Genomic DNA, 10,036 nt, shown 5'->3' on the forward strand with positions numbered 1-10,036 from the left:
TGGCTCTGAGGCTCTGCTACCTCTGTGTCTTTTGAGCATTCTGGCTCTGCAGCTCCCTGGCCTTGTGGACAATATGCTGTGTTCTCAGCATGTGTCCCCTGCTGCCATCTCTAGATTCCCACTGATTTCTATTTGTATTTCTCCTACACATATCCAGCGCTGGTTTCTTGCCACTGAGTAGATCATTCCTCATCTATGACCAGGGTCTATGGAGACTCACACTTCCTTAGTTGGCCAGCAGCCCCCCAGCTTTATGACCCCCTGTCTCTCTTGAAGCTGGAGAATCCTCAGTTGTCCTCTCTTCCACGGATTCCTGAAGTCTGGCAATAGGGCGGTGCAGTAGCTAATCCAGATTACAGTCTCATCATACCTTATTCTTAGCAATTGACCTCAAGGCCAGGCCCAAGTAGCTTACACTGTTAGTGCTAGAAGAATGCCAACCCCCGCCAGCTGCAGGCTTGGGGTCCTGTTGGAATCTACGCCAGGCGCTGCTGGAGGCAGACTAGGCTCACGCGTGCTGATCCTCCAGGGCAGCTTTCCTCTCTTTCAGCTGATATGTTAAGCTAGACATCCTATACCCTGGGCTAGAGGCTGCCTTGTACCCTAATTCTTCCTCTCACCACATCCTGCTCCTGATGAATTCTTTCCCTCCCTCAGAGTTGATCACTCCCTCCTCTGTGCTCCCAGGGCCCTTCGGCATGCAGCTAGTATTGTACTTACCACATCGCATTACAGTTAGTTGTTTACATGTCTCTCTGCCCACTCCACATTTAACTCATTGAGGACAAGGGCTGTTCACTCGTTTTGGTGTTTTTCCAGACTCAGTACAATAGATATGCAATAAAGAGATATTGAATGACTTGACTATAATTCATTTTCTTGGCTATCGAATTAATGTCTTTCTTAGGACTAGAGAGAAGCTCAAGGAAAGAATGAACAGGGCATGGGAGAAGACCTGCTCCTGGGCTGGAATACTTTCAGGGTTGAGCTCAGCAGCTCAGGACTGGGGATTCTCAAACTTCCATGAATCACAACAACCTGGAGGACTGTTAAATCACAGGTCACTCCCAGCATCCCCCAGCTTCTGAGTCGGTACTCTGGGAATGGTACCTGGGAATGTGCATTTCTAACCTGTTCCCGGGTGACACTGAAGCTACTGGTCTGGGGACCACACTTTGAGGGCCACCCTTGTCCAAAGATGGGAAGCAGCTGGAATTGGTTAGAGGAGCCATGAGTGCTGAGAAAACACAAAGTTTCAGGGGTGAGTGTGACCCAGGGTTAGCTTATTGGTCTGCTCAGGCCCTACCCCACACTAAACTCAAATATCACTTCGCCTCAGAAGCTCAGCCAATGAGAGAGGAAGATGAAGATGGAGTAGGTACCAGAGGTAATGAAAGAAACAGTGCTGATGCCCCAACAGCGAACTGCAGATATGCGGGAGGAGGACGGCAGAGCTAGAGAAGTCATGGGAAGGCAGAGTTGAACAAATGACAGCGGGATGAATAATAGATTAGAAGAAATGAGGACTTTGGCAAAGTTCAAATCTTATTTGCTTCTAAGTATAAATGGGTGGACTGGCAGCGAGATAAAAGGAAAAAAAGTCACAAATCAGCTCAGGGTCCCCAGGAAGGCAAGAGAAAGATGGGCCCCAGGGCAGAAAACAGGAGAAGGCAGGAACAGCAAAACCCCAACCCACCTCTCAGACTGTGTTCTTGATCAAATCCCTCGGAGGAAGTTAGGAACTGGGCTGAAGAGGGGGACCGAAATTTTATTTTCTCTTCTAGAACACTCCAGTTGTGGTAGATTTATTCAAATATTCAAATTCTTCACTCCCTTGCTACCTCCCTTCCCCAAGCCCGGGGTCACATCAATTTTTCTAAGGGAAGAATCTAAACTCCATCCTACCTTCTCCGCGGCCAATCCTTTGCCCTTCTGAATATGCCAAGAGGTTGCCCCACACCTCAAGCTAAGACACATATTTCTAACTCACTCTGCCCTCTTCACCTTCAAGGAAAACTGGTTTGTGGCTACCTCTGCCCATGCCTGAAACCCCCGGGCTCTCCAGCGTTGAGGGCAGACGTCATGTAGCAGGTTAAGACCGGGGCAAGCCTGCACCTCACAGGACAAGCACGCAATGTCCTGGGGTCAATGGGGTAAAAGTTCCAAGCCGAGTGGAAGGTAAATCATGACTGTGGCGCCGGAGCTGGAACACCCCCGCGAGCAGGCCTCGCCGGGTAGTTCCGTGCGGGGCGGACCGCACAGCCCTATCAGCGTCCCGGCCGCAGAAACGCCGCACGCGGCCGCTTCCCCGCAGCCCGAAGCGTCTGCGTTCTCCTCGGGCCAGTTCCGGCCACCACAGCCAACCGCGTGCCCCTCTCCCACACACTGTGGGGGAACAGAAGGGAGCGCGTGGAGCCAGCTGCCAAACAGGCGAGGAGGAGCCCACGCGGCTCCCGGGAGGAGGGAGCCGGGCTCCCGTAGCCCGCCGGACAGAGGCGGCCAAGCGCGCCCCCAGCACCTGGCCCGGCGCCGGCCCGTCCGCCTCGCAGCCCCGGCGACGCGAGAGGCCGGCGCTGTCAGACCCGCTCTCAGCCTGGCCGCGAACGTGTCCGTCAGACCCAACTGTTCCAGACTCTTCTCCCAGCTCCAGAGAGGCCCGAATCCCCCACGGCCTTGGCCCCCACCACCCTCTCCCCGGTACCTGTGTGGCTGGCACGGGACCCTCCCCGTCCCGTCCCCGCCTGCTCCCGCCCCGGCTCGCCCCGGCTCACCCCGGCCGCCGGGACCCGACCCCGACCCCGACCCCGACCCCGACCCCGACCCCTGCACGCTGCAGCACAAAGCGCGCCGCCCCGCGGGCCGGGACAAAGCGGGCGGGGGCGCCGGCACCTACCTCCGCGCGGAGCGGCGGCCGGGCGGGCGGGGGCGCGGCGGGCGGGGGCGCACCGGTAGTTGCCGCGCCCGCAGCCCGGCCGCGACAGGAGGTTGCAGGCAGCGGCCGGGCGCACCGCGGGCGGCGGGCGGGCGCTGTCACGGGGCGCAGGCGGCGCGGGGGGCGCGCGGGGCGGGCGGCGGCGGGGCGCGTGGCGGCGGCGCGCGGGCGCGAGCGGCGGGACTGCGGCGCCGCGGAAGGAGGACAATAGCCTCCCCCTGCCGCAGGCCGCCGGCTCCCGCGGGAGGCCCGGGACCATCTGGAGCCGGCGGCCCCGCGGGGCTCGGGGCGGGGCCCGAGTCGCCCCTTCCCCGCCCGGCGCCATGGCAACCGCGGCCCCTCTCGGTGCTCCCCGCCGCTCCCCGCCCGGGGTCGTTGACCTGCTCCGGGGCGAACGCGGCAGCAGCTCCGAGGCCGGCTGCCGAACCCCAGCCACCTTCCGTGCGGGTTCCCCCCAAAACCCCGCCTTCCCGTCCTCGCTGGCCCCGGATCCCCACCACAGCTCACAGATCGTGGTCTCCCCCGATTCGGACACCTCACCTTTTTCCCTATTCTGCTTTTCCTCCAAAATTCGTATCCCCAAGACACGCGATCCTTCCTCTAATGACACTGCCGAGACACGCGATCCTTCCTCTAATGACACTGCCGACGAGGTTTCCCGAGATCCAGCCTCCGTTCCCCTTTCCTCTCCGGGCACCTCCAGTCCGTCTTCGCTAAGCATTCCTCTCACCAGTCCCCTCGCTCTCGCGTCCTCCTTCAGGCAGCTGGGCCGGCTCTGCCTCCCAGAACATCTCCATGGCACAGTGAAGATTCGCCTTCTACACAGATCAGATGCTCGGAACAGGCATCTCAGCGCTTCTCAGCTCCTCTCATTTATCAACCAGGAGAATTCCGGCCTAGTCACCGTCTTGAGGGGGGTGGGGGTGGGGGCAGACATCTCTAGGCCTGGCACTGGGTTTCTCTTTGGTTTGTTAGTGTCTGGGTGGTCTAAGGTTCTTAACCAAGGTGAACTGCTGCCTGTTTAGGAGAGGAAGGAATTATGCCCAAATCATGACAAACTCACAGAGTGCCAGGTGGGTGCTAAAAGCGCATCATCTCATGTGACACTCCCACCCCCACTCCAGCTCTGAGAAGTAGGTGCTGTTTTTCCAGATTAGAAAACTCAGCTCAGAGATGAACCAGTGGTAACAGGGTGAGCTTTGTACACAGCCGTTAGTTTATGTACTGCCCCTGAAGATGTGGGCCCATTTCTATCCAGGGAATGCCTGAAATGGCCAACTAAGGGCACTCAAAGAACGGGCTTTGAGCGAATTATTGGATTGAAGGTTTTATAATAGCTTAATGAGTAATTTAGGATTTTGCTCCTTTCTGAAAAGGTATGCATACTGAAACAAATATATGCAATTGAAGTACTTACCAGATATGGTTTTCACAACCCTAACTAGTGGTGTCATCTACCTGGCCTTGGTTTTCCTAGTCTATAAAATGGGCTGGGAGGAGGGTTGGGGAGTTCCACTGAAAGATTACTTTGAAGTTCTCTCCTAGCTCTGATATCTGTGCTTCTGCCACAAAACTGGAACTGGCTTTCTGGTGCGTACCTCACAGTTAGCTGCATTTGAGGCTATTTATGATTATGATTGTGATTATGATTATTTTGAGACGGAGACTTGCTCTGTCACCCAGGCTGGAGTGCAGTGGTGTGATCTCGGCTCACTGCAGCCTTCTCCTCCCAGGTTCAAGCAATTCTCCTGCCTCAGCCTCCCTAGTAGCTGGGATTACAGGTGCATGCCACCATGCCTGGCTAATTTTTGTATCTTTAGTAGAGTCGGGGTTTCACTACATTGGCCAGGCTGGTCTTGAACTCCTGACCTCAGGTGATCCGCCTGCCTCAGCCTCCCAAAGTGCTGGGATTACAGGCATGAGCTGCTGTGCCTGGCCTGAGGCTATTTATTATTTTTTTAATAGCCACTCTTTCAGGCAATGGCATTGTAAGGTAATGGCATTAAAGAAACAAGGGCATAAACTGCAACTCTTCCTAGAGGTAGGAGTACATGTTGGTTGGTTCAGGGGGAAGCAGGCACCAACTTGTGCATGACGGTCATCAGGGACACTTGGTCAGGGACATTAAAGCTGATGGGATGAGAATCAGCTGCCCATGGCTGGGCGCAGTGGCTCACGCTTGTAATCCCAGCACGTTGGGAGGCTGAGGCAGGTGGATCACGAGGTCAGGAGTTTGAGACCAGCCTGGACAACATGGTGAAACCCCTTCTCTACTAAAAATACAGAAATTAGCCAGGCGTGGTGGTGGGCACCTGTAATCTCAGCTACTCAGGAGGCTGAGGCAGGAGAATCGCTTGAACCTGGGAGGCAGAGGTTGCATTGAGCTGAGATCATGCCACTGCACTACAGTCTGGGTGACAGAACGAGACTTCATCTCAAAAAAAAAAAAAGAGAAAGAATCAGCTGCCCTGCCAAAGGAACTGGAACCACTAAGCTGCTGCTGCTGTACTGGTTATGGGAACTGAGGGTCACAATGACAGCCTATAATATTGTGACCCAATTAGAAGTCAAAGGTATTAAGTCTTATGATTAGCAAAATAATACATTTGTAAAGTTATTTCCTATTTTCAGCATTTCATAATCCTTCAAGAAGACTTGTAAGATAAACATTCTCATTCTTATTCCACTGATGAACAGACTGATGTTCAGACACCTAAGTGAATGTACAAGTTCACAGAATTAGTTCATGATAGAAACTCCAGGTCTTCTGAATCCTAATATGTTCTTTCCTCTCTGCTAGACAGGGAGTATAGCAGAATGGTTAAAAGCATTGATTTTGGAGTCAGACTCCTTGGGTTTAAACTGTAGTTCTGCCACCCACTCACTGTGTGACCTTGGGCAAGTTACCTCCCTAGGATTCAGTTTCCTTACATGCAAAATGGTACCATAATGTGGGGAACATCAAATGAGTTATTGCAGGTAAAGTAAGAACAGTGCCCAGCACATAGTAAGCACTTAACCAGTATCAGCCATTATGATTTTACCATATTATTTCCCATACTGTTTCCCGATTTGGAGAGGAAGCATGTTGAATAAACAGAGCACTGAGATCGCCTATCTCAGCTCTGTGACTTGGTTGCTTTGGAAACTTGTTATTTTGCTCTGTAGTGAACCAGCACAGTCAATGATGAAGAAAACATCTGGTTCCTTCTTACTTGAGTTGCAAAAGTGAATGGAATGATGTCCACCAAGTTTGTTGAGCTTCTCAGTGAATCCACATTTGCTGCTTACATTATCAAGATTCATGGAAAGGTCTCAGCTCTGCCCACCAAACATACATACATACATAGCTAAATTCTCAGCTCTTGTTTCTATATCAGGGAAGAGGTGTCTCTCCTTCCACCTAAGATGGATTCTTCTGGCTCCTATGTTAAGTCTCATCCCCTTCCGCAGCCTCATGGCCCTCACTCCTCCCTCTCTGCTGGCTCCTTCCCATCAGCATTTAAACATGCTCAAGCATTTGCCAGCTTAAAAAATAATCAAGAAGCCCTGATCTCCCTCCATGCATTCCCCTTGCTCTTTATGTTCACAGTCTTCCTGAGTCATTTGCACTCATTGGCTTCACTTCCTCGCCCCTGTTCAATCAAATATTTATGCAAAAACTATATGGCTAATTATATGCCAGGCACTTTGCTGGGATCTGGGGACATAATGATGAGTAAAATGGATACTGTCTGTTTTCTCTCAGAAGAGCCTGTGGTGGGATTGACAAACATTAATAAAATAACCCAGCAGATATATAACCACAAAGTACAATGAGTGTTATGAATGAAAAGTTCAGGATGTTAAGAGAGAATTGAACAGAGTCATAACCTCAGATCACCTGAGTTGAGATCTGAAATATGAGAAGCATTAACTAGACAGAGTGAGGAATAATAATAGCTGTTACTAACATTAATGTGGAACTGTATTTCTAATACTTTACACATAACATTTCATTTAATCCTTTATAACAACTCTGAGAGGTAAGTATTAACCCCATTTCGCAGGTGAGGAAACGGAGACATTGAGAGATTAAGTACCTTACTCAGGGTCATCAAACCAGGCAAGGGTAGTGCTGGGATTTTAACCCAATCTGACCCTTGAACCCGTATTCTTACCCACAGAGTGAATGGCTAACAAGCCTGTTGTTGCAGGACACATGGTGTACATAAGAAACGGAGAAGAGTCTGGGCGCAGTGGCTCACTCCTGTAATCCCAGCACTTTGGGAGGCGGAGTCAGGCGGATCATGAGGTCAGGAGATGGAGACCATCCTGGCTAACACAGTGAAACCCTGTCTCTACTAAAAAAATACAAAAAAATTAGCCAGGCGTGGTCTCAGATGCCTGTAGTCCCAGCTACTCAGGAGGCTGAGGCAGGAGAATGGCGTGAACCCAGAAGGCGGAGCTTGCAGTGAGCCGACATCATGCCATTGCACTCCAGCCTAGGCAACAGAGTGAGACTCAGTCTCAAAAAAAAAAAAAAGGAGGAAAGAGGCGGGGCACAGTAGCTCACGCCTGTAATCCCAGCGCTTTAGGAGGCTGAGGCAGGTGGATCACCTGAGGTCAGGAGTTCGAGACTAGCCTGGCCAACATGGTGAAACCTCATCTCTACTAAAAATACAAGAATTAGCCGGGTGTGGTGGCAGGTGCCTGTAATCACAGCTACTCGAGAGGCTGAGGCAGGGAGGCGGAGACTGCAGTAAGCTGAGATCATGCCACTGCACTCCAGCCTGGGTGACAGAGCGAGACTTTGTTTCAAAAAACAAAACAATACAAAAGAAATGGAGAAAAGACCAGGGTGCAGGGAAAACAGGCGAAGAGGGAATGTGTAGAGAATTGCGGCTGGGGAGATAGGCAAAGGCTAGATCATGCAGAGCTTTTTATGTCATTTGAAGAATTTTGATTTTCACCTTTAGAACCTTGAGAGACTATTGAAAGGTTGAAATAAGGAAGTGATAGGATCAACTTTGTATTTTAAAAAGGTTACTGTAGCTGCTATGGGGGGAATAGGTTACTCCAGCTGCTATGGAGAGGTGCAAAGACTGGTGTGAGAAACCAGTTAGGAGGCTACCACTGCGGGTAGGGTGAGAGAGAAGATGGTAGCTTGAACTCAGTTGCTGGCAGTGGAGATGGAGTGCACAGGTTGAAAGAATTGACCAGATGTGGGCTGGGCGCTGTGGCTCACACCTGTAATCCCAGCACTTTGGGAGGCCGGGGCAGGCGGATCACGAGGTCAGGAGATCGAGACGATCCTGGTTAACACGACGAAACCCCATCTCTACTAAAAATACAAAAAAGTTAGCTGGGGGTGGTGGTGGGCGCCTATAGTCCCAGCTACTTGAGAGGCTGGCGCAGGAGAATGGTGAGAACCCGGGAGGCGGAGCTTGCAGTGAACCGAGATCACACCACTGTACTCCAGCCTGGGCAACAAAGCCAGACTCCGTCTCAAAACAACAACAACAACAACAACAACAACAACAACAACAAAAAAGGAATTGACCAGATGTGGTGATGGAATAGATATAGGGGTGGTGGTGAGGAAAAAGGGTTAGTCAAGGATGGGTTGTGCAATTAGAATAATGGAGCTACTATTTGCTGAGATGAGGAACACTCCAGGAAAACCAGGTTTGGGTGGAGAAATTGTTGGTTTTGGAACCTGGGTTTGAGGTATCTTTGAACCAATCAAGTGGAGATATTGAGTAGTCAATTATATATGGGCAAGGACTTTAAAGGGGATGTCTGGACTTAATATATCCATTTGGAATACGTCAGTGTAGAAATATATGGTAATTGAAGGGGATAGATGAGCACTGATATAATTGACTTAATCCAATGCAATAGAACTTCCACTGTAAAGCTGCTTTCAAGAAGGTTGTCAATAATCCTATTGCAAAATCCAGCTGTTAGTTTCCAATTGCTCTCTTACTTCTCCTCTTGGCAGCAATTGACTCTAATTATGCCCTGCTTCTTGAAATTTTCTTCTTTTGATATGGGGTTGCCATTCTCTTGGTTTTCCTTCAACCCCTGTGGTCCCTCCTCTGTTTCTTTTGTGGGTTCCTTTTCTGCTTGTCACTTAATTTTATTGTTGATGGTGGTGTTTTGTCTAGACCTTTTCTTATTCTGTGCACTCTTCCTGGGCCATTTTATCTACTGTGCGGCTAGAGTAGTCTCTTTAATACAACAATCTGACAGATCATTCCTCTTCTGAAAACCCTTTAGCGACTCCCCACTGCCCTTGGGACAAAGTCCAAAGCTGTTAAGACTTTGTTAAGACAAAGTTTGCACACCCTGTTTACCTCTCCAGCCTGGTTTCTCACCACTCTGCACTTGGCATTCTATGTCCTCGTCATAAGGAACCTCTTGGAGTTTCCCCAATGTCTATGGGATTTTGAGCATGCTCTTCCTTCTGGTTGGAATCACTCTTCCTCTTCCATTCACCCAATGTTTACTCATCCTTCAGGTATCAATTTAGATGTTACTTCCTCTGGAAAGCCTTCCTTGAGCTCCAAGTCTGGGACAGGGACATTCTGAGAGCACTCCACACTGGATCGTCACTGCCCACTGGTTGTGTTCCCTCTTAGAGCATGAGCGCCATGAGGGAAGAGAACACAATTATTTCACAGTTGTATCCCCAGCAGAGCAAACACATAGATATCTGTGCAGTAAACTAATGATGGAAGAAAAGACCTTGGGAGAGAAGAGGACTCCTTACTGTAAACAGATGAAACGAAATGTTTTCATATCAAATTATGTATTTCCCTTTCTTTTATCCCTAATCTATCTCCATCACTTAAGCAGCAGCAGCAGCAGCAGCAGCAGCAATGGCAACAGCAAGTGCTTTGTAGATGCACTGCTGTCTGCATAGGGATGATCAGAAGAGAGAGAGATCAAAGTTAAATTCTTCGCTTTGGAACCCTTAACTAGACCCTTTAAAATCTATAGCAGAGTGCTGGGCATGGTGGCTTATGCCTGTAATCCCAGTATTTTGGGAGGCTGAGGTGGGTGGATCACCTGAGGTCAGGAGTGGGAGACCAGCCTGGCCAACATGGTGAAACCCTGTCT

The sequence above is a fragment of the Rhinopithecus roxellana genome, chromosome 15 (assembly GCF_007565055.1).
Source record: "Rhinopithecus roxellana isolate Shanxi Qingling chromosome 15, ASM756505v1, whole genome shotgun sequence".
NCBI lineage: Eukaryota > Metazoa > Chordata > Mammalia > Primates > Cercopithecidae > Rhinopithecus > Rhinopithecus roxellana.